The sequence below is a fragment of the Bidens hawaiensis genome, unplaced genomic scaffold (genome assembly GCF_021521415.1).
Source record: "Bidens hawaiensis isolate Kalapana, Puna unplaced genomic scaffold, B.hawaiensis_p1.1 tig00064737_1, whole genome shotgun sequence".
NCBI lineage: Eukaryota > Viridiplantae > Streptophyta > Magnoliopsida > Asterales > Asteraceae > Bidens > Bidens hawaiensis.
Window position 1 is genome coordinate 7,754 of NW_027501546.1, and position 19,600 is coordinate 27,353.

Consider the following 19,600-nt stretch of genomic DNA (forward strand, 5'->3'; position numbering starts at 1 on the left):
GTAATTATAAAATTCGAAGCGATCTATTAAAGATCTAAACAAATACACTAGAATTTAGAGAAACAACACCATCTTAATAGGAAACTAACTAATTTAATGAATAAAAAACAAATCAGACGTTGCAGAGTGTTGAACCGTTTGAAACAATAGCAATAGACACTTCCAATTGCAACAACAACATACCAAGAAAAAACCTTATAGTTTTGGTGAAAACAATAAACAATCCTAATAGACAAAAAGCCATTTTTGAGTGTCTACAAGCACCACATGCTCAAGATTTTCTTCTTGCTATCCCTATAGATGGGTTAGGGTTGCTGAAAGCCTTCAGACTTCAAGCATCTTGCGCAGGTAATATGCACTACATGTAGGCCTTTAAACGAGCAGAACATTCAGTGAACAGCCCGTGAACTGTTTGGCTGGAAGTTCGCTTATTTAATAAACGAACGAACATGAATACAACTCTGTGTTCATTTGGTTAAACAAACACGAAAGCATGTTCCTTTTGTTCATTTATGTTAATGAAAATTCATTTAAATTCGTTTATGTTCATGCACTTACGTTCATTTATGTTCGTTAGTTTGCGTCACTTTGATGCATTCATCTAAGTTTTTGACTCATTAAAACCTAGCCTACTTATGAAAACTTTTTAAGCCTAACACATTGTTCTTCACTGTACTTTTAAAGAGTTTTAACCCAGTTTTGTTTGTGCATTTTGTTCAGTTATGTTCGTTCATTTTAGTTCTTGAACCATTAGTTTATACTGATGTTCAATTTTCTTAACGAGCACCCGTTTATTTAACTGTTCGTATTCAATCAAAGTGAAACAAACTCGTTTGTTTCATTTACAAGCCTAATTGTGTTAATTATGATTATTTGCAGGACATTTCAAGATATGAGGATAATCTGGCAACCTTAAAAACCATGCAAGAACAAACGCCTTCACCTCGACTGGCCCAGGAAGTTGCTCGACTGGAGAAAGAAATCGAATCATTCACACAGGAGAAACTATGCTATGAAGCTCAGATACTGAGGGTAAAATCGTCTTTTCACGTTTACGTATACCAAATCCCTTTCAAACAAATATAATGCATCTGTACTCTGTTTCTGTATCTTAGGATGGAGGACTTATTCAACAAGCACTATCTTTCTATCAGTTAATGGTAGTTTGGTTGGTAGATCGTATTGGCGGTTTCAAAATGCCTTTATTACATATGGAATTTGCATGCATGCCTGAACATTTTGTGGAAGATGCAATGGAATTGCTTATTTTTGCTTCTCGAATTCCACGCGCATTAGATGGTGTTAAGCTGGTAAAAATGATTTTAAGCTTAACATTTTGACTGTCACTGTTATTGATTAATAAATTTATCTTTCATTTTGTAGGATGATTTTATGAACTTCATTATCATGTTTATGGCAAGTCCCGAGTATATTAGAAATCCCTATTTAAGAGCGAAAAGTATTAAACTGCTGGATGCCACGTAGGAGGTATAATTTATATTATTTCGTCTTTTGTTTACAATATGAAGATCAAATTTGAAACTACAGTTTTTTTATACTTTTTTGTCTGCAGTGACCCATCATCTGCCACGAGCACACTTTTTGAGGGGCACCAATTATCTATCCAGTATCTTGTGAGAAATCTTTTGAAGCTTTATATTGATATCGAGTTCACGGGCTCTTGCACTCAGGTGATTGTTTCTGAAATTTAGTCTTAGGGCTCATAATATACTGTTGGGCCTGTAAACAAACCAAGTGCTCGTGTTCGTTCGCTGAACTTTTACCGAACAAACGAGCGAAAATGAACGTGTTCGTTCATTTGTTTGCTAGTAGTATAAAGGAACACTTCACGAACATGTGCGCACACAAACAGACGAACATAACTGAAGATAGACGAACAATCATAAAACCTAACTGAGCGAACATCAATTAAAAGTAAATGTGAACATTAATCTGTTGAGCGTTAAGTTAATGAAATTTTACTAAATTGTAATTGCTGATGTTTTAATTTCATAAAACTAGACTAAATTCTTACGGACCTAAGAAATTTGGGTGAATATATATAAACGAGTGAGCTTAAACAAACGTAGAATAAAACGAATAAACATAAACGAATTAAGTGAACGAACATTCAAGAACACAAACGAAAGAAAGAGACACGTGGTCATGCTCTTCGTTTAACTAAATGAACAAAAAAAGGTACATGTTCGTTTGTCAAATAAATGAACATAAACGAACTTCTAGCCGAACGCTTCACTGAACGTTTAGTTTGTTTAGAGGCATATATGCTGCCCTGTAACGTCAAACTTGCAATATTTGACGATTTGACTGACGTTTGACTTTTGTGCAGTTTTATGACAAATTTAACATCCGACATAACATTGCCGAGCTTCTAGAATATCTATGGCAGGTTCCTGTACACCAGAATGCTTGGAAACAGGTAATTTTAATTTTCAATCACCTTTTAACTATAGTAACAGTTTATATAAATCGTTTAAATTTTATTTGGTCTCGGATTGTGAAAGAAGAGGAAAAGGGTGTTTACTTGAACTTCTTAATAAACGACAGTATCTTTCTTCTTGATGAAAGTCTTAACAAGATTCTGGAACATAAAGACTGGAGGCCGAGATGTCTAACACAGTTTGTTTGTTTTCAATTATAGTTCGTGAAGTTCGGTTGCTTCGATTTTGTTAAACGTGCTTTCGCTTTTTATTTCAAGTTGATCTTCAATTTCGAGATGAGTTTCTCACACCCCCTTTTTAAACGTTTTTACATTTTGGGGGTAGCATATATATCCTATCCAACCCAACTGTTTATTATATTCGTTTACAAAACTGCGATTCATATCATGGACTTGTGTGTTTACGTGCTTACTTGATTATTTGCTCAGCTCATGGTTGCCCCAATAAGTATATGATCATACGCCTCCCTTTGCACTCAGGACCAATTTGTTATGACTGAAAAAGGGACCCCTGATCCGAGTACGTTGGTTGTTACTGACTGGAAAGGACATTGCATGCGAAGTAGTTATAATTTTCACAAGTTTCATGGCATTGCATGATTTTTATGTACTTATATAAAACTTGTGTGAACTCACCAACTATTCATTTAGTTTACCGTATTAAATATATATACTACAGGTACTGCTAGTCGAAGATGATACAGAATGTTTAGTTGTAATTATATTTCCTTGTATTTTTTGTTTACAAATTTGTGTATATGATGTTTAAATCAATTAATGATAATATTGTCACATAATATTGTCAATGTGTTTTGAACAATCTGTATGTCACACTCGGGCATTTCCGTTTTAGCCGGGGTGTTACAAATCATATAAAAGAATAATGTATATTATGAAAAGAACATTCCCATTACTTACTGCAAATTGACAATCACAGAACAGTTAAAACCAAGACGAGAAAAAATACAAAACCAAACTTGTGTTTTATTTTTTTGTGACGGAAACAAATGCATCTTATATGTGTTTTGAATATAAACTATGTAAAATTAATGAAAATATATCATATAAAGTTTATGCTTAAGACCAACTAATTATGAAGATACTAAGGGCACGTTGAATTCAACTCAATGATTAATAGTAATCTCACTATTAATCTAGACCAACTACGTCTTCAAATAAAGTAAAAGTGAATATCCATATAAAAATTTAAATGATAAATAGCAATATTGATACAATGCATAAAAGTAATTGTTCACGAGTGAACACATAAAAAAAATTAACATGTTATAGCATATTGCTTAATTAAAACGATGTTGATGACTCGTTTAGATAGAGAACCAAAGTTGATAATGACCCACCAATATTATTTGATGGCATATATTCAAAAGATTTTTCTCAATATATTATTTATACTACAATGATATATCCTTTTATACTACAATGATATATCCTGATAATATTACTTGTATTGTAATATGAATAAAATAAATATTACTGATTAATTACCTTTTAACAAATTTTCAATTATGTGGTCATTGATTTGTAGTCATAGCTTCGGAGTGGAAGCACCGATCCATTGATGACCACCACAATTAAATTAGTCCAGGACTCATATGAAACATATTTTATCTATTATAGTTTTATACCATTACATTGAATTCATCATCTTTGATCAAAATTACAGTCACCAAAAAATATGGAAACCCAATTGTTAGTTTCGATTGATTAAATATATATATTTAAAGGTAATCATTACCTGATTAGCACATGAAGCACCGATCGAAATTTGCAAACCTCTTGATTGTTTGACTTCATAAAAGTGAACACAACGAGCATCATGCTGATAACGTGTTGTGAAACAAGCCTAATAGTTAAAGAATATGTGAAAGAGATGTAAGAAGAAAGATGGAGATTTCAATAATAAGGTGTATGTTACAATAATATACAATGAAATATATATAGGGATGAGAACACTTAGAGAATAAACCAATATGTTTTAAGTATTGATAACCATATCAATAATATTATCAACAAAAACGACTATTTTTTTTTTCTTATCAGTGCCTTTAAGAAAAGAGACAAACTTGTCACCATTTCCATATAGATTTCCCGGCTTCACTTTATACGGTGTACTTTATTACAAATTATGTATCTACCACCTAAAATTGTAGGTGCATAATTTAAATGAATATGGCAATCCGTCTACATATAAGGCCATGCGGTATCCCACAGCAAAGACGTGCGGTCCGACGTGGCTAGCCTTTTGTCGCGGGGAATAACTGTTAGCTCACGCTTCATTCTTTTACAGGTTATTTTTATCTTTTTGTAATTAAAATATATGATAAATAAATTTAATATATATATATATATATGATTGATTTCTTTTGAGAAATACATAGAGTTTTAAAAACTCGAAAAAACTCAACGCAACAATTTTTTTTTGAATTTTTATTACATATACATAATATATATAGGTCACATGTACGTTGAAAAATTACAAAATTTTTTACGCACCGAGTCGACCTTTTAAATAGGTGTAACTAACGTTTAAATTAGTATAATCATGTTATATATTTATTCTCTCTCATACTTAATTTTTTTAATTAAATTTAATCTCAACCACATAATCTAATCTATTTAATTAAATGTGTGGTTAAAAATTAAGTTCTTAAAACTCAACTAGGTTCTCAAATTATCCTTTCTATGTATATATATATGATTGGTTTATTTTGAGAACCACTTTGAGTTTTAAAAACTCGAAAGAACTCAACATAATAAAAAAATTTTGAATTTTTTTACATATATGTAGGCTACATGTACGTAGAAAAATTATATAATTTTTTACACACCGAGTCGACTTTTTAGATAGGTGTAATGGACGTTTAAATTAGTGTAATCACTGTACATCTTTATTATCTCTCCTACTTAACTTTTTAATCACATTTAATCTCAACTACATAATCTAATCTATTTAATTAAACTAGGATAGAGCCCGTGTGATACACGAGTTGTAAAAAATTAAAATAAAAAAGTTAAATTTAATAATATACATATTAGCATATCTTATATTACAATAATATACAATGAAATATATATAAGAATGAGAAAACTTAAAGAATAAACCAATATATTTTAAGTATTAATAACCATATCAATAATGTTATTAACAAAAATGACTATTTTTTTTCTTATCAGTGCCTTTAAGAAAAGAGACAAACTTGTCACCATTTCCATATAGATTTCCCGGCTCCACTTTATACGATGTACTTTATTACAAATCATGTATCTACCACCTAAAATTATAGGTGCATAATTTAAATGAATATTATGGCAATCCGTCTACATATAAGGTCATGCGGTATACACAGCAAAGACATCTGCGGTCCGACGTGGCCGGCCTTTTTTCATGGGGAATAATTGTTAGCTCGTGCTTCATTCTTTTACAGGTTATTTTTATATTTTTGTAATTAAAATATATGATAAATAAATTTTATATATATATATATATATATATAATGTATGAAAGGAGGGCAAATGAAGACATCTTGGTTTTAAGGGATTTACAATCTACATAACATATGGTACCACATGCAAAGTATGTTGAAGAAGGACAAAATGGTCTTTCAAACATAAAATCCTTAATACTTGCAAGTTTGGTCCCTAATCGTTCAATATATATTATTTTTTTTATTTTAGTTTTAAACCGACTTACCCCCACGATTTTTAAACGACCATAGTTTTTTCATATGTTAATATTTTTTTTAAAAGTTACACCATAAAAACGAGAATTTTGTTCTCTTTAATTTGAGTATGATATTGTTGTAGTTTTTTTATGTTACGTATGGTTTTTCAGAACTCGGTTTTGACGATTTTTAAGTTAAACATGTGAGACAAATTGTTATTAACGATTTTTTGTTGACGAAGATCAAAACTAAACTGTTATAAATTGAAACCGAAAGTTAAAGAAAAAGAACTGTGAAACCTAACCGATGGCCGGTTTAAACGATCTTAAAATTTTAAACTGAACCATGAACGCATATAACTGTTACATGATTACCAGAGTCTGTATTCAAACACCCGCCGCATCGCACGGGCTCCCGTCTAGTATATATATACACACACACACACACACACATATATAGGGGAGATTTTAAATGAGAACCCCTTTGAGTTTTAAGAACTCGAAAGAACTCAACGTAACATTTTGTTTTTTGAAATTTTTTTTACACATGCGTAATATATGTAAGTTACATATACATAAAAGAAATTACATAATTTTTTACGCATCGAATCGACTTTTTACACATGTGTAACGGACGTAAAAGTTTGTGTAATCACTTACATATTTATTCTTTCTCCTACTTTGACTTTTTGGTCAAATTTAATTTCAACCACATATTCTGTGACATTCGTCAATTTCGGGTCTTGTTTGTATTTGTTTTTGTATTTGTTTATTATGTAAACCGACCCGATTTGTAAACCGAAGCTTATGTTATAATCAAAATGATGGATTTATGTTACAATATTGTTTCACACTTGTTGGGTCTTGAAAACATCCTATTTTTATTTTTATTTATTTATTATTTATTTATTTATTTTTTTGTTGTTTTGTGTTTTTGTCTTGATCCATTTTGCATGAAAACTCTTGTGTCTCACACCCATATTTGACCACCAACATTACCCTATATATACACCACATTTCCTCTTCATTTTCCCTTGCTACAACTCCAAAAAAAAAAAAAAAAAAAAACTCTCTCAAACATCAAAGATTCAAGGTTATCTTCTTAAGTGTTCTTGAAGGATTTTGGTCTTTCATCTTAATTAGTTTATGTAGCCTTATTAATACTTGTTTATGGTTGTGCAACATATATATAATATACACCCCTTGTTTACCTTTGGTAGTTACTTCTCCGATTCCAGTCGGTGAGGTTTCGGACCCCATAAGGCAAGGCTTCATGGAGGACTTCGTGTCCTTGATATATATACATCTATATAACTTGTTCATACATATTAATCTTGCTTATTTTAGTTTGTTGGTCATGTTTACAAGTTCCATGGTTATGGGTTTTTAAAAGTCTATGCTTCGGTTTAACCGTAAATAGCTCTAAACCGTAAACCGAACTTTGTTACTAGTTTTGTTTGTTTAAACATACTTAGTGTTAGATCTAAGTTTCTAAAATCATTTTTACAAATTCTATGGTTATGGGTTTGTAGAATCTTACCTCGGTCTTAACCCGAAACACGATCCGAACCGAAAACCGAACTTTTGTTTAAAGACTTTATTGTTAACTTTTGGTATTTTTTTATTTGTACATTATTATACAAGTTCTTTAGTGTTTGGACATGTGGAAACCATCTATGAACTTGTTGTGAGATGGAAACCGAACCAAACCGATTCTTGCTCGCTTAAGACACACAAGTGTGTTATTTTTTAGCCATCAAGACTTGTATATTTCTTTAAAAATAGTTACAAATTGATTTTTAAATATTTTCTTAAGTACTTGGAAATGTTGGATCCAACTTGATCTCATAACAAAGTTTGGACCGACAAAACCGAACACTCGCTTAACGTGCGTTGTTAGTTCTAAAACAATGGAACTACATACTTGGTTAAGTCTTATTAAATTTTATTGAGTTATCTCATAACATTCAATATTTTGGAAAGTTGACTTTGGGTTTGACCAATTATCAAGACCCGAACCGACAACCCGAACACTCGATAAAAAAACCCGTTTTAGTATCTTTATTCCAAAGGGATTTGTATTCTTGCATTTTACCCACCTTATTACTTAACATAGGTTGAGTAAATATTAAGGTTAGATACTTTAACCCGGTTTCGAGCAAACTTACATTTTTAAAGGGTTATTATTATAAATTCTTAAATAGTCACATTTTAAACCTTGAACTTTAATTATTTACATTCCTCAACATTTATTTTGTTTAAAGACCTTCAAGACAACCTTTCTAAATTCAAGACTTCTTTTCTTTTTAGGCATTGTGCGTTAAACTCGTCGTTCCGACAAATCTCCAAATTTTCATCTTTCAAGTTTACCACTTGAAGGTGAGTACTTCATACCCCATTTTCCATCTTTTATTTTGGGGGTGACATTTCATACTTATTCAACAAAATGCTTTATATTTGAATCTTAAACCACAAACGTAGTTGTATACTTTACCTAAATAATTGCTCGATTTGGTGTTCTATGCTTATATGCCTATGTGTTTATCGCTTTTGGTTGGTGGAACTATAAAATCCTAGACTATTTGGCATCCCCTTATAGCAAGGTGTCGTTAACGTAATGCAATTAACGATAACTATAAAATCCTAGACTATTTGGCATCCCCTTATAGCTAGGTGTCGCTAATGTGTTTAGCGATATCTATTTATCCAAATTACCACTTTTATTTATCGTTTCGTATGCAAGTTTTGTGGCTATCTTTATTATATACTAATATGATTAAACTTATGAATTGCTCACCGACCTTTGTGTTGACAAACTTTATTTTATGAAATGTTGCAGGTTTGCATCTTGGTTGATTTATGATTTTGAAGAAAATGACATCAAAGACCTTAGGATATTAGTAAAAATGAACAATATCAATTTGCCATATTTTGTGATATCTTGTTTATGGTTATTTTATGGATAATTGTTATGTGACATTTTCGATGTTGTGAAATGAAATGAGTTTATTAAATACTGTCACTTTAATTAGTGTCATGTGCTTATGGACAATCGTTACACCTCGGCATGTTCCGCCGCCTTTGGTCGGGGTGTGACATATTCCAATCTATTTAATTAAATGTGTGGCCAAGAATTAAGTTCTTAAGTTCTTAAAACTCAACATGGTTCTCAAAATATCCCTCCCCTACATATATATATATATATATATATGATTGATTTCTTTTGAGAAATACTTTGAGTTTTAAAAACTCAAAAAAACTCAACGCAACAACTTTATTTTTGAATTTTTATCACATATACATAATATATGTAGGTTACATGTACATTGAAAAATTACAGAATTTTTTACGTACCGAGTCGACTTTTTAAATAGGTGTAACGAACGTTTAAATTAGTATAATCATTGTATATATTTATTCTCTCTCATAGTTAATTTTTTTTAATTAAATTTAATTTCAGCCACATAATTGAATCTATTTAATTAAATATGTGGTTAAAAATAAAGTTCTTGCGTTCTTAAAACTCAACTAGGTTCTCAAATTATCCTTTCTATGTATGTATATACATATAAATATATATATATGATTGATTTATTTTGAGAACTACTTTGAGTTTTAAGAACTCGAAAGAACTCAACGTAATAAATTTTTTTTGAATTTTTTTTCATATATGTAATATATGTAGGCTACATGCACGTAGAAAAATTAGATAATTTTTTACACCCCGATTCGACTTTTTACATAGGTGTAACGGACATTTAAATTAGTGTAATCACTGTACATCTTTATTATCTCTCCTACTTAACTTTTTAATCACATTTAATCTCAACTACATAATCTAATCTATTTAATTAAACTAGGATAGAGCCCGTGTGATACACGGGTTGTTAAAAAGTAAAATAAAAAAGTTAAATTTAATAATATACATGTTAGCATATCTTATGTATTCATAAGATATAAATAATTTACTAAAATACATAGATTAGTAAGAATAATTTGTATTTGCATCTTAAAAGTAAAAAAATGGAAGATTGTGAATTTATACCAATTAAGAAAGAGAGAATACTAACATCAATTAATCTTAGTTGAGTTGGTAAAACATAAACATTTTAAAAGTAAGGTATTGAGTTCAATTCCCACCAACAACATATTTTTTATTTTATCATTCATGAAGGAAAACTTGTATACTTGGAGCCTATGTGGAGGGTCTAACTGAATAACAAATGAAAAAATTGTGTTGCTTTAATATATAGGTAGATGTGTGGTTAAGAATGAAGTTCTTAAATTTTTAAAACTCAACAAGGTTCTCAAAATATCCCTTCTATATATATAGAGAATAGTTCAAATGAAAACCACATAAATAAATCTTGACAATTAATTTGTTAGATCAATGGTTATTGTTACAATGGCAATACTGTAAATAATTCAGAGTTACGAGAGATTATATTAATGAAATAAGGGCAAATATGGAACAGTTATAATCTATTTTAAATCCCTACATTCTCTCACTCTCTCTCTGAGTGTGTTTTTTTAAATTATGGTTAAAAAGATCAATTTATTTTATTTATCATCATATTTAGGGTATGTTCGGTAAAGAGCTTTAGTTACAAGCTTTTAGGAAAAAGCTCATGTTTAATAAAAAAAAGTTTTGTTTGGTTGGAGTAGCTTGAAGCTTTTAGGATAGAAGAAAAAACTTGACTCTAAAAGCTCCAACTACTAGCGTTTGATAAAACGCTTGTAGCTTTTATATTTGAAATTTTATAATTTTGGTACTTGAACTTTTAACGACTTTTGTTAATTTATATAATAGTTACACTTTAACCCTTATTCAAAACCAGCTACCCCCACGAGTTTTTAAGAGGTCATAACTTTTCACACGGTAATGTTATTTTAAAAAAAAATTACATCATAAAAACGAGCATTTTATTCTCTTTAAATTTGAGTATGATATTGCTATACTTCTTTAACTTAAAAAAAAAACATATTTCGTGATTACCAGTTAGGATCGGCAACAAGTCGAGTCAGGCGAGCTCGGGTAACGTGTAAGACCAAATTAGGGTCGGAACGAGTCGATACAAAAAGGGTTGATTTAGTTCTGTTCGTGTCGGTACGGTTTTAAGTCTAAATGGGACAGGTTAGAACAGTGTCGGGTCGGAACGAGATTCGGATCAAAACAGGTTGGTTTAAAAAATTATCTATTTGAAATTACTGTATACTTCAGCTTTGCTTCTTGATTGTCACCACCGGTTACACGCGTACTGCCTTTACACGAATTACACGTCTACATTTGAGTTATGTGTGCACCGTCATCAGGTAAATCATGTACCGGCACTAATTATGCGGTTGATGTCAGGTTGCACTCCCACTCCGCCGAACCACGCGCGCACCCAGCTAGTTTTGTTAATAGTTCCATCTACTCAAACACCTAAATATATCTAAAAAGCTACAGCTACAGCTACCAGCTATCAGCCACTAACTAGTTTTGCAAAGCATACCCTTAAACTAACTAAGGTGATCGGATAGCTCTGAAACAAAGTCAAAAGAACTTTTAAAAAAGCATACATATATGTAATCTCTTAAATTGCAACTCAAATAAAGGTACATATATGTAACAATAGACAAAACAACCATCATCCATTACATATAGTATCAAAGATTGAAGTGACTAGTTATCTAACACAATTATGCATAATCCAAATATTTATTGGGGTAACTATATTTTTAAAGTTCCATATATGTATCTTACAGGGATATATGTAGCTCGTTAGTGACATATATGTAACTCATTCAAATTATACATGTGCCTCGCAATTTACGTATTTGTAGCGTGCAAGTTACATATATGTAGGTTGCGAGTCACCTATGCGAGACATCATACGTGAATAACATAATGGTTGATAACAGAAAGTTTGGTTATGTGTAATACAAGATAAAAAGTACAGTAGAAGGAAAAATAACAAAAAGAATAAAAAAAAATATAAATGCTGGTTGTATATACCTAACTTTGATTGGTCTTCAAATACCAGTTTGCACCAGATTCAACCTATATACAATTGTTCATGTAAGGAAAAAAAATCAAACAATCGATTGCATTTGGATTTAAACAATAAACAATTGTTAGTGAAAGATAACATTAAAACATATGTTTGCATCATAATGTGAGATCTGAGCAAGCCATGTTTGAAAATATATTCAAACAACCAATAAACAATTTTTAGTAGAAAAAAAGAATAATATAGGAATTGGTATATGATGTTCTCGACATGCGACGAATGAAAGTTAAGATTCTCTCACAATAAACATTCTTGCTTTCTTTCTTGACATGATTTTACAGCACTAATTGTTGAATCACGCATAATTCGCTCAATCGATTATGCATTCAATGCTTATCCCTTTTGATTTTCATGTTCATCGTGACACTTGTTGCCACTTGCCAGTATGCAATAAGGTTAAACGAGGAATGGCGTTGTGTTGACAATTAGGTTTTAATTGTGGGGAGAGATTGAAACATTCCAAAAATATAGGATGTTAAATTACATTTAAGCCCTTTATGAATAAAAAATAAAAATAAATAAAATTTTATGATTAGTTAATAGTGGTTTTCATAGTTTTTAAATTAGGGAGTGGTTCTCATTATTTTGACATGTGGCGTTACAAATTATGGTGAAAGAATAATTTTAGGAAACTATGACGGTTATAATGGTGAAAAGTAATTCTAGGAAATTATGCTGGTTTTTGTTTTTTTAAATATCAACCATTGATTAACATGATCCAATGTTTATGATTTATTTCTAGTCTTCCTAGGAAACTACTTGTTTTTAGGATAACTCTCCCCCCCACCATACATATATATAGGGGATGGTTCATGCGAGAAGTGATATTATAACGAGAAGTACGATAAATGAATCTAGACCATCGATTGTGTTTAATCAATGGTTAACAATAAAAATGGGCGAATTGGAAATAAATAATCCCACTTTTGTGTACTGGCCGATAATAATCCCAACTTTAAAAATCACTACCAGCGGTCCCAACTTTCAACTATTTTTGTCTCAATGGTCCTTCGTTAAAAAACACTTAACGCCGTTATGTTTTTTCCCAAGTTTCAAACCGATGTTTTAGGGATTTGGATCGGAAAAACGATGCGATTCGACCGATGTAAAACTTATCTCGAAACTGTTGTCCAAGCGACGAAACAATTTTTCGATTCGGGTGTTTGAGTTTTCAATTAACAAAAATCAAGTCATTTGAATCACCGTTTCGAGATAAGTTTTACATCGGTCGAATCGCATCGTTCTTCCGATCAAAAGCCCTAAAACATCGGTTTGAAACTTGGGAAACATAACGGCGTTAAGTGTTTTTTAACAGAGAACCATTGAGACAAAAATAGTTGAAAGTTGGGACCGCTGAAAGTGATTTTTAAAGTCGGGTTATTATCGGCCAATACATACAAGTTGAGATTATTTATTCCAATTCGTCATAAAAATGGCATTATCGTAAATAAAAACACATATTTATGACATATTTTTAATTAAAAAGTGCAAACATGTCTTTTGTGGTGTTGGCCTCATTAAACCAGACATTAATGTATTCAACGGCTATTTTTTCTTTAATCAATGCTCATAAAATGATTAATACTATTTAATTTTACTCGTTAAAGTTTTGCAGATAAACTATATATATATATATATATATATATATATATATATATATATATGGAATTTATGGTCGTGTAAGCTGTTTGTTTTTAGAATTTATTTATGAAGCACATAATTTTTCAACATTATGTTGTATATTATGGATTTTTCATATAGTACCTACGTAGCAAAATTAGAAACATACACTTTTGTGAAAGTGTACCTATAAAATTCAAATTTTTATGTGTGGGCGGAATAAATGTTATATAGTAGTGTATTATGTGATATGTATGAATTATTATTTACGGTGTATGGTGGTATTTTCAAAAAAAAAAAAAAAACCTTGTTCGAGACATTGTTTCGTTAGTCACGATTTGCCTGTGAATGCGATTATGCTTCAAGCATCACAACAAGTGCGGCTGCAGTAGAATCGGTGGAATTGCTTAAAACTTTTGATGATACCCCCCCCCCCCCCCCACTTTTTGTTGATTTGGTGGGTGGTACGATGGCCAGTACTCCAAATTGAACATAGCCATGCTGAACTACAAGCCAAAATTGGCCTCTCGATGTGTTGTTGCCCATCACGTACATCCAAGCATTCGCAAACGCGACCTCGTTGTCAAAACTCCACAACAACTTCCGTGCTCTCTGAAGCAATTTTTTGTTTGTAATTTGAAAAGAGAAAGTTTTATAAAGAGTTTGGGACGCAAGAATGATTTTTTCACGTACATCCTTTAATGATTTTTTTTTACCACGGATGTGTTTACTAAAGTTTATAATGTTTACTATTTCAATGTTTTATTGTTCCTTAAGTTTGTATTCTTTGTATATAAGGCTTGCTAGGTTTGTTCTTTTTATGTCTTATAATTTTGTTTGTCGATTATAAAGAAAAGAGTCGCTCTCTTCGTTTTGAGCAATTCGGTGTGTTCGCTTTTGGTTCTTGATTTCACTTATGATTATTCAACATTGGTTTCGTAATTTATCTCGATAAAAACCATGCAATCTTGTATTTATATATCCATCAAATGCAAGATATCCCGTTATAAACTAGGCATGGCCTAAACAACTAAACAGTCTCCGTCAGGGGTGTCTTTTAGCCATTGTCATCTTCAATACCTAAAATATGATGATAAAAGATCATAGATTTTGACAGGAATTGATAATGTCAATGAAAATGAAGCCTGCAGGCCAAGTTTACACCAATGCATATGTTCTTTAAATCTAGACAACAATCAAGTGTGGAAATCAAATTTAAATAAGATATCTAAAATGGAAAATTATGATAATATTAATAACACTGGATCAAGGACACATGTGCTAGTTATACCTTACATAGCACAAGGTCATGTGATTCCTTTACTTGAACTCGCGCAGTGTTTAGTTATCAAGCATGGAATAAAGGTCACATTCGTGAACACCTAGGTGAATCACAAGCTCGTCATGAAGACGTGGTTGGAACGGGACAGTTGTGGCCCGTTGATGCGTATGGTGTCGATCCCAGATGGGAGGGAGCCGTGGGAGGACCGGAAGGACTTTGTTAGGTCGTGTGAAGCCATGCACCAAGTCATGCCTGGAAAGCTAGAAGAGCTTATAGAGACGATTAATGAGAAAGATGGTGATAAGATAAGTTGTGTTATTGCGGATACGGGCATGCCGTGGGCCATACATGTTGCTGAGAAGTTGAGACTTCAACGGGTTATTTTCTGGTCTGCTCCTGCTGCGGGATTATCACAAATTCTGAGCATTGAGAAGCTGATTAATGATGGAATTATCGACAATGATGGTAAGACAAATAAGTAGTTTTTGACTTTTGCGTTTTTATTAAAGGTAGTGTTGCGAGTCGAATTCGAGCTTAGCACATAGATTTTAAGCTAAGATCAAGCTCAGCTCGAAAGCTAGGTGGCCTGCAAGATGAAGGCTCGGCAATAGCTCAATAAGAGCTCGAGCCAAAATATCGTACGCTTGACCTCGGCTCGTGATATATTTTGAACTGCGTCTTATGCTCAAACTTGATCAACTATATACTCGAACACGCTCGAGCTTGATAAAAACTCGGCTTGTTTGCAACCCTGATTAAATTAGTTAAACATGCTAATTTCAACCCGTTAATCTGGAAACGACTCAAGCAGATTGATGCATAAGAGGTTAAATATAGAAAATTAGAACAGAATAAAATGGGTTGAATAGGTCAAAAGTCGCGACACAATAGACATGTAAGCAACAGTGAACCATTCGACGAAAACTATAAAAGGAATAAGCTTAAACACATGTCGAAATTCGTTTATGTTTGCTAATTTAATTTCGTTTATGGTGTTCATTAGGTTATGTTCATTTACATATTCATTTAAAATAACATATTAGTCATTAGGTTTTGCATTGACCAAATCAAATTTTAGAACCAAGAAATCGGTTAATCGACTAACAAACGAACAAGAACATGCATATGGTGATTTTATTTGTTTTGGGTCTTTTCATTTACATTTGATTGTGTTCATTCATTTACATCCATTTGTTCATTTACGTTCAATAAAATATTAATGAATGTACACGTTCATTTTTCTTAACAAACAAACATGAACAAAAAAGTTCATTTGTTTTAAGTGTTCGTGTTTGTCCACTCGGTCAGTTAAAGTTAAAACGAGCGAACATGAGTTCAACTCTAGTTTTGATACTGAACTATGTGATTCATCATTTTCAGCTAATCCGTGTTACCTTATTTCTTACAGGAGTTCCTTTACACGAGAACACGTTCCAACTGTCACCAACGATGCCACCCATGCGAGCTGCAGAGTTCGGATGGACTTGTATCGGCAGCTTACCCACAATAAAAGCCCTTTTTGAGTTCACATTTAAAGCCATTAAAGCCGTGGAAACCGCACACTGGGTACTTTGCAACTCAACCGACGCATTGGAGGCAGCAACATTCAACATGTTTCCCAATATGTTTCCAATCGGTTCTCTTTTAGCAACCAATCGGCTAGCAAAGCAAGCAGGCCACTTCTGGACTGAAGACACAACTTGTATCCAATGGCTTGACCAGCAGCCGCATGCTCAGTCATTTATGTGGCGTTTGGCAGCTTCACAATCTTCAACCAAACTCAGTTTCAAGAACTGGCACTTGGTCTTGAACTTACAAACAGACCGTTCTTGTGGGTCGTGAGACCAGGGTTAACCGGTGAGGGTTCTGACACATACCCAGATGGGTTCATGGACCGAATAGGGGCTCGTGGGAAGATTGTAGCATGGGCTCCTCAACAAGAGGTGCTGGCTCATCCTTCGGTTGGTTGTTTCTTGAGCCATTGTGGTTGGAACTCGACTTTGGAAGGTGTGAGCCGTGGGGTCCCGTTTCTTTGTTGGCCTTATTTTGCTGATCAGTTGCTTAACAGACTTATATTTGTGATGTTTGGAGGAATGGTTTGGGGTATGAAAAAGATGAAGATGGTATTATTGGGAGAGATGAAATCAAAGGTAAAGTGGATTTAGTAATCAAAAATGAAGAATTTAAAACAAGGGCTCTTGATCTCAAGAAAAAGGTTATGACCAGTATTGAAGAAGATGGATCATCATACAAGAACTTCAAAAGCTTTGTTGAATGGATAAAGAAGAAACATTATAATGGTAGTGAAGAATGATGATCAAAGGCCATAAGTTAAAAAAATGTTTCTCATTATGCCGATGAAAAAAAAACTTGTTTTGAGCTTCAGGGCTTTTTAACTTATAAGAATAATAATATTGACAGTTACCATTAGTTTATAAGAATGTCACAAAAGGACTAAAAGAGCTATGATTTTAACCCATTAGCTGCATAGTTCATTAACAGTTGGATTGAAGAAACACTAATCGACCCCGGGCAGATTACGGATAATCTGGGGGTTAAGTAATGTTTCCCACGAGGATGAGGTCCAGCAAAGAAAGTTGTTCTTCAGGTGACCTGCAAAACAGACACCGTAAGCTCGTCACTGAGAAGGGGGGGGGGGGGTTCCTCCTTGTGACCACCCTCCGGCGTGAGAATCAGACTAGATTGCTCTGAATATAAGTGTATATTAAGAGATTGCTAGAGAAGATAATGAGATATCCCATCATGTCCTTACCATTCCAAGGTGTTGGAGTATTTATAGCCGAAGATAGGTTTCCTAGAAGGTACAGCCGGCTGAATAGTATTCCTGTTCTACCAACAGTGGGCTACGCACAAGCCATGCTGGTTGGTGGATAGGCTGCGGCCGTCAGTGACAAGGTCGGCTGTATACTGTTCCTTTACTGCCAGCTATGCACTGTTCCACCAACTGTAGGCTGCGCACGTCCCATAGTAAGGGTTGGTGAGTAGGCAGCGGCTAATAGTGACAAACAGTACTAGAGGGTGCTCCTCCTCGTACTATTGTCTGTGAGCTGTCACCCTGTGATTGGTTCATGGGCTGCTCTGGTCAGATCGTCTGTTTTGCCCATACCTTGGTAGGTATAGTACAAAAGATCTTCCAGAAGCATACGGACTGGCTCATTTGGGCGGGAGTATTCCCGCCTTGCTCATTCCTTCAGGTGACTACTGAAGTAGCAATAGTGCCTTGTGCGTGTAGCCTTGCTATCAGTGCGGGTAGCCTTACCTGATGGCTTGTATCCGCAACTGCGGGAACAAGCGGGGTACTTCACCATTGGGAGGCTTTCCCTGCGGGTACAGCTGGCGTACTGCGCATAAGGTATTCTCTGAGCATGGTGGGTCCTGCAGAAGCAGTTGGTCGTTGCGCAGACGTCCCTGTTCAAGGTGAGTCTTGCGGGTCCAACTGAGCTCTGCTGGGACCTACCTCTTCATGGATCAAATTTAACCGATTATAAACACACTAGACAAACGGTTAAAACAAAGAAACGCATGGCGCCAACTTCTCAATTAACTCAAAACAAGATTACAGTGGATTAACTCATACAAGTATCAATATTCCAAACAAAAAGCCAAATCCACAAATTCAAACAGTCAACTCAAAAGAAAAAAACAACCAAAATTTGATCCAACTTGCTAAACTTATAAGCTACATAACATAAAAAACATGACCAGGATCAAACGGCAACGACAATTCGCCCAGCAACTTGGTCAAGGTCCCATCGACCATTTGATGTAATTCTTCTCCCTCTGTAACACAAAACAATTTCATAAAACAAAGATGCAAGTTCGGATTATCAAAAGCAAAGCAACCAATAGATGCTTGAACAAAATAATGCATACAGAAAAAAACAACAATAGCTCACCCCTTAGGATCCATATCAATGATTTTCATTGTTTCCAATTGTTGAAGAATGTGGCGGATGATACCACCACTGCTTTTGCAGAAATGTGGCGGGGCACTACCGTTTCTCTTACGCCCACCATAAACTCTCTGGAAAGCTCCAACACCAAGACCGCCCCTTAAGTAGATTTTCCTAGCAATGGAAGCTGCACAACAAACATCAGTATATGAGTGTGTCCCGATGATTATTTAACAAAAAAATCAATATGGTTTGAACTTACCAGCTCGGATATAATACCAATCAGGGTCATAGGGAGCAAGCTCCTTGAAAGTACCAGTCATGACAATATCAGTCCATTCAGGAAGCTCCATCTGTGCAAAATAAAAACGTCAATAAGATTAAATTAATGATGAACTTAGAATAAGATAGAACATACTAGTCATAAAATGAGAAATGATATAGGTAATTTAATTCTTATTCTTTATAAACATTTGGCCATTAAAAACACCTAACATAGCTGATAATTTCTGCATACCAGTTTCGTTAAAAATGTTCACAAACAATTATTTTAAAAAAATTACTTTTCGAGCTAAACACATATGTTCA

General features: G+C 33.3%; 2 long non-coding RNA genes and 2 pseudogenes across 4 annotated transcripts; 3 read left to right on the forward strand and 1 right to left on the reverse strand.

The window, feature by feature from the left end:
• Positions 1-323: 323 nt before the first annotated feature.
• On the forward strand, positions 324-1,210 carry LOC143604313 (uncharacterized). Its single transcript, XR_013148264.1, has 3 exons — positions 324-348; positions 880-1,032; positions 1,116-1,210. It is a non-coding gene; the product is annotated as an uncharacterized LOC143604313 (long non-coding RNA).
• An 18-nt stretch (positions 1,211-1,228) lies between these two features.
• LOC143604314 (uncharacterized) lies at positions 1,229-1,678 on the forward strand. Its single transcript, XR_013148265.1, has 3 exons — positions 1,229-1,310; positions 1,384-1,488; positions 1,574-1,678. It is a non-coding gene; the product is annotated as an uncharacterized LOC143604314 (long non-coding RNA).
• A 13,398-nt stretch (positions 1,679-15,076) lies between these two features.
• On the forward strand, positions 15,077-17,412 carry LOC143604315 (UDP-glycosyltransferase 83A1 pseudogene; annotated as a pseudogene). The gene is made up of 2 exons (XR_013148266.1): positions 15,077-15,563; positions 16,507-17,412. The product of XR_013148266.1 is annotated as a UDP-glycosyltransferase 83A1 pseudogene (transcript).
• Positions 17,413-18,826: 1,414 nt separating this feature from the next.
• LOC143604316 (small ribosomal subunit protein eS19z pseudogene) lies at positions 18,827-19,391 on the reverse strand (annotated as a pseudogene). Its single transcript, XR_013148267.1, has 3 exons — positions 19,275-19,391; positions 19,016-19,199; positions 18,827-18,899 (listed from the first exon to the last, which is right to left on the reverse strand). The product of XR_013148267.1 is annotated as a small ribosomal subunit protein eS19z pseudogene (transcript).
• Positions 19,392-19,600: the final 209 nt, after the last annotated feature.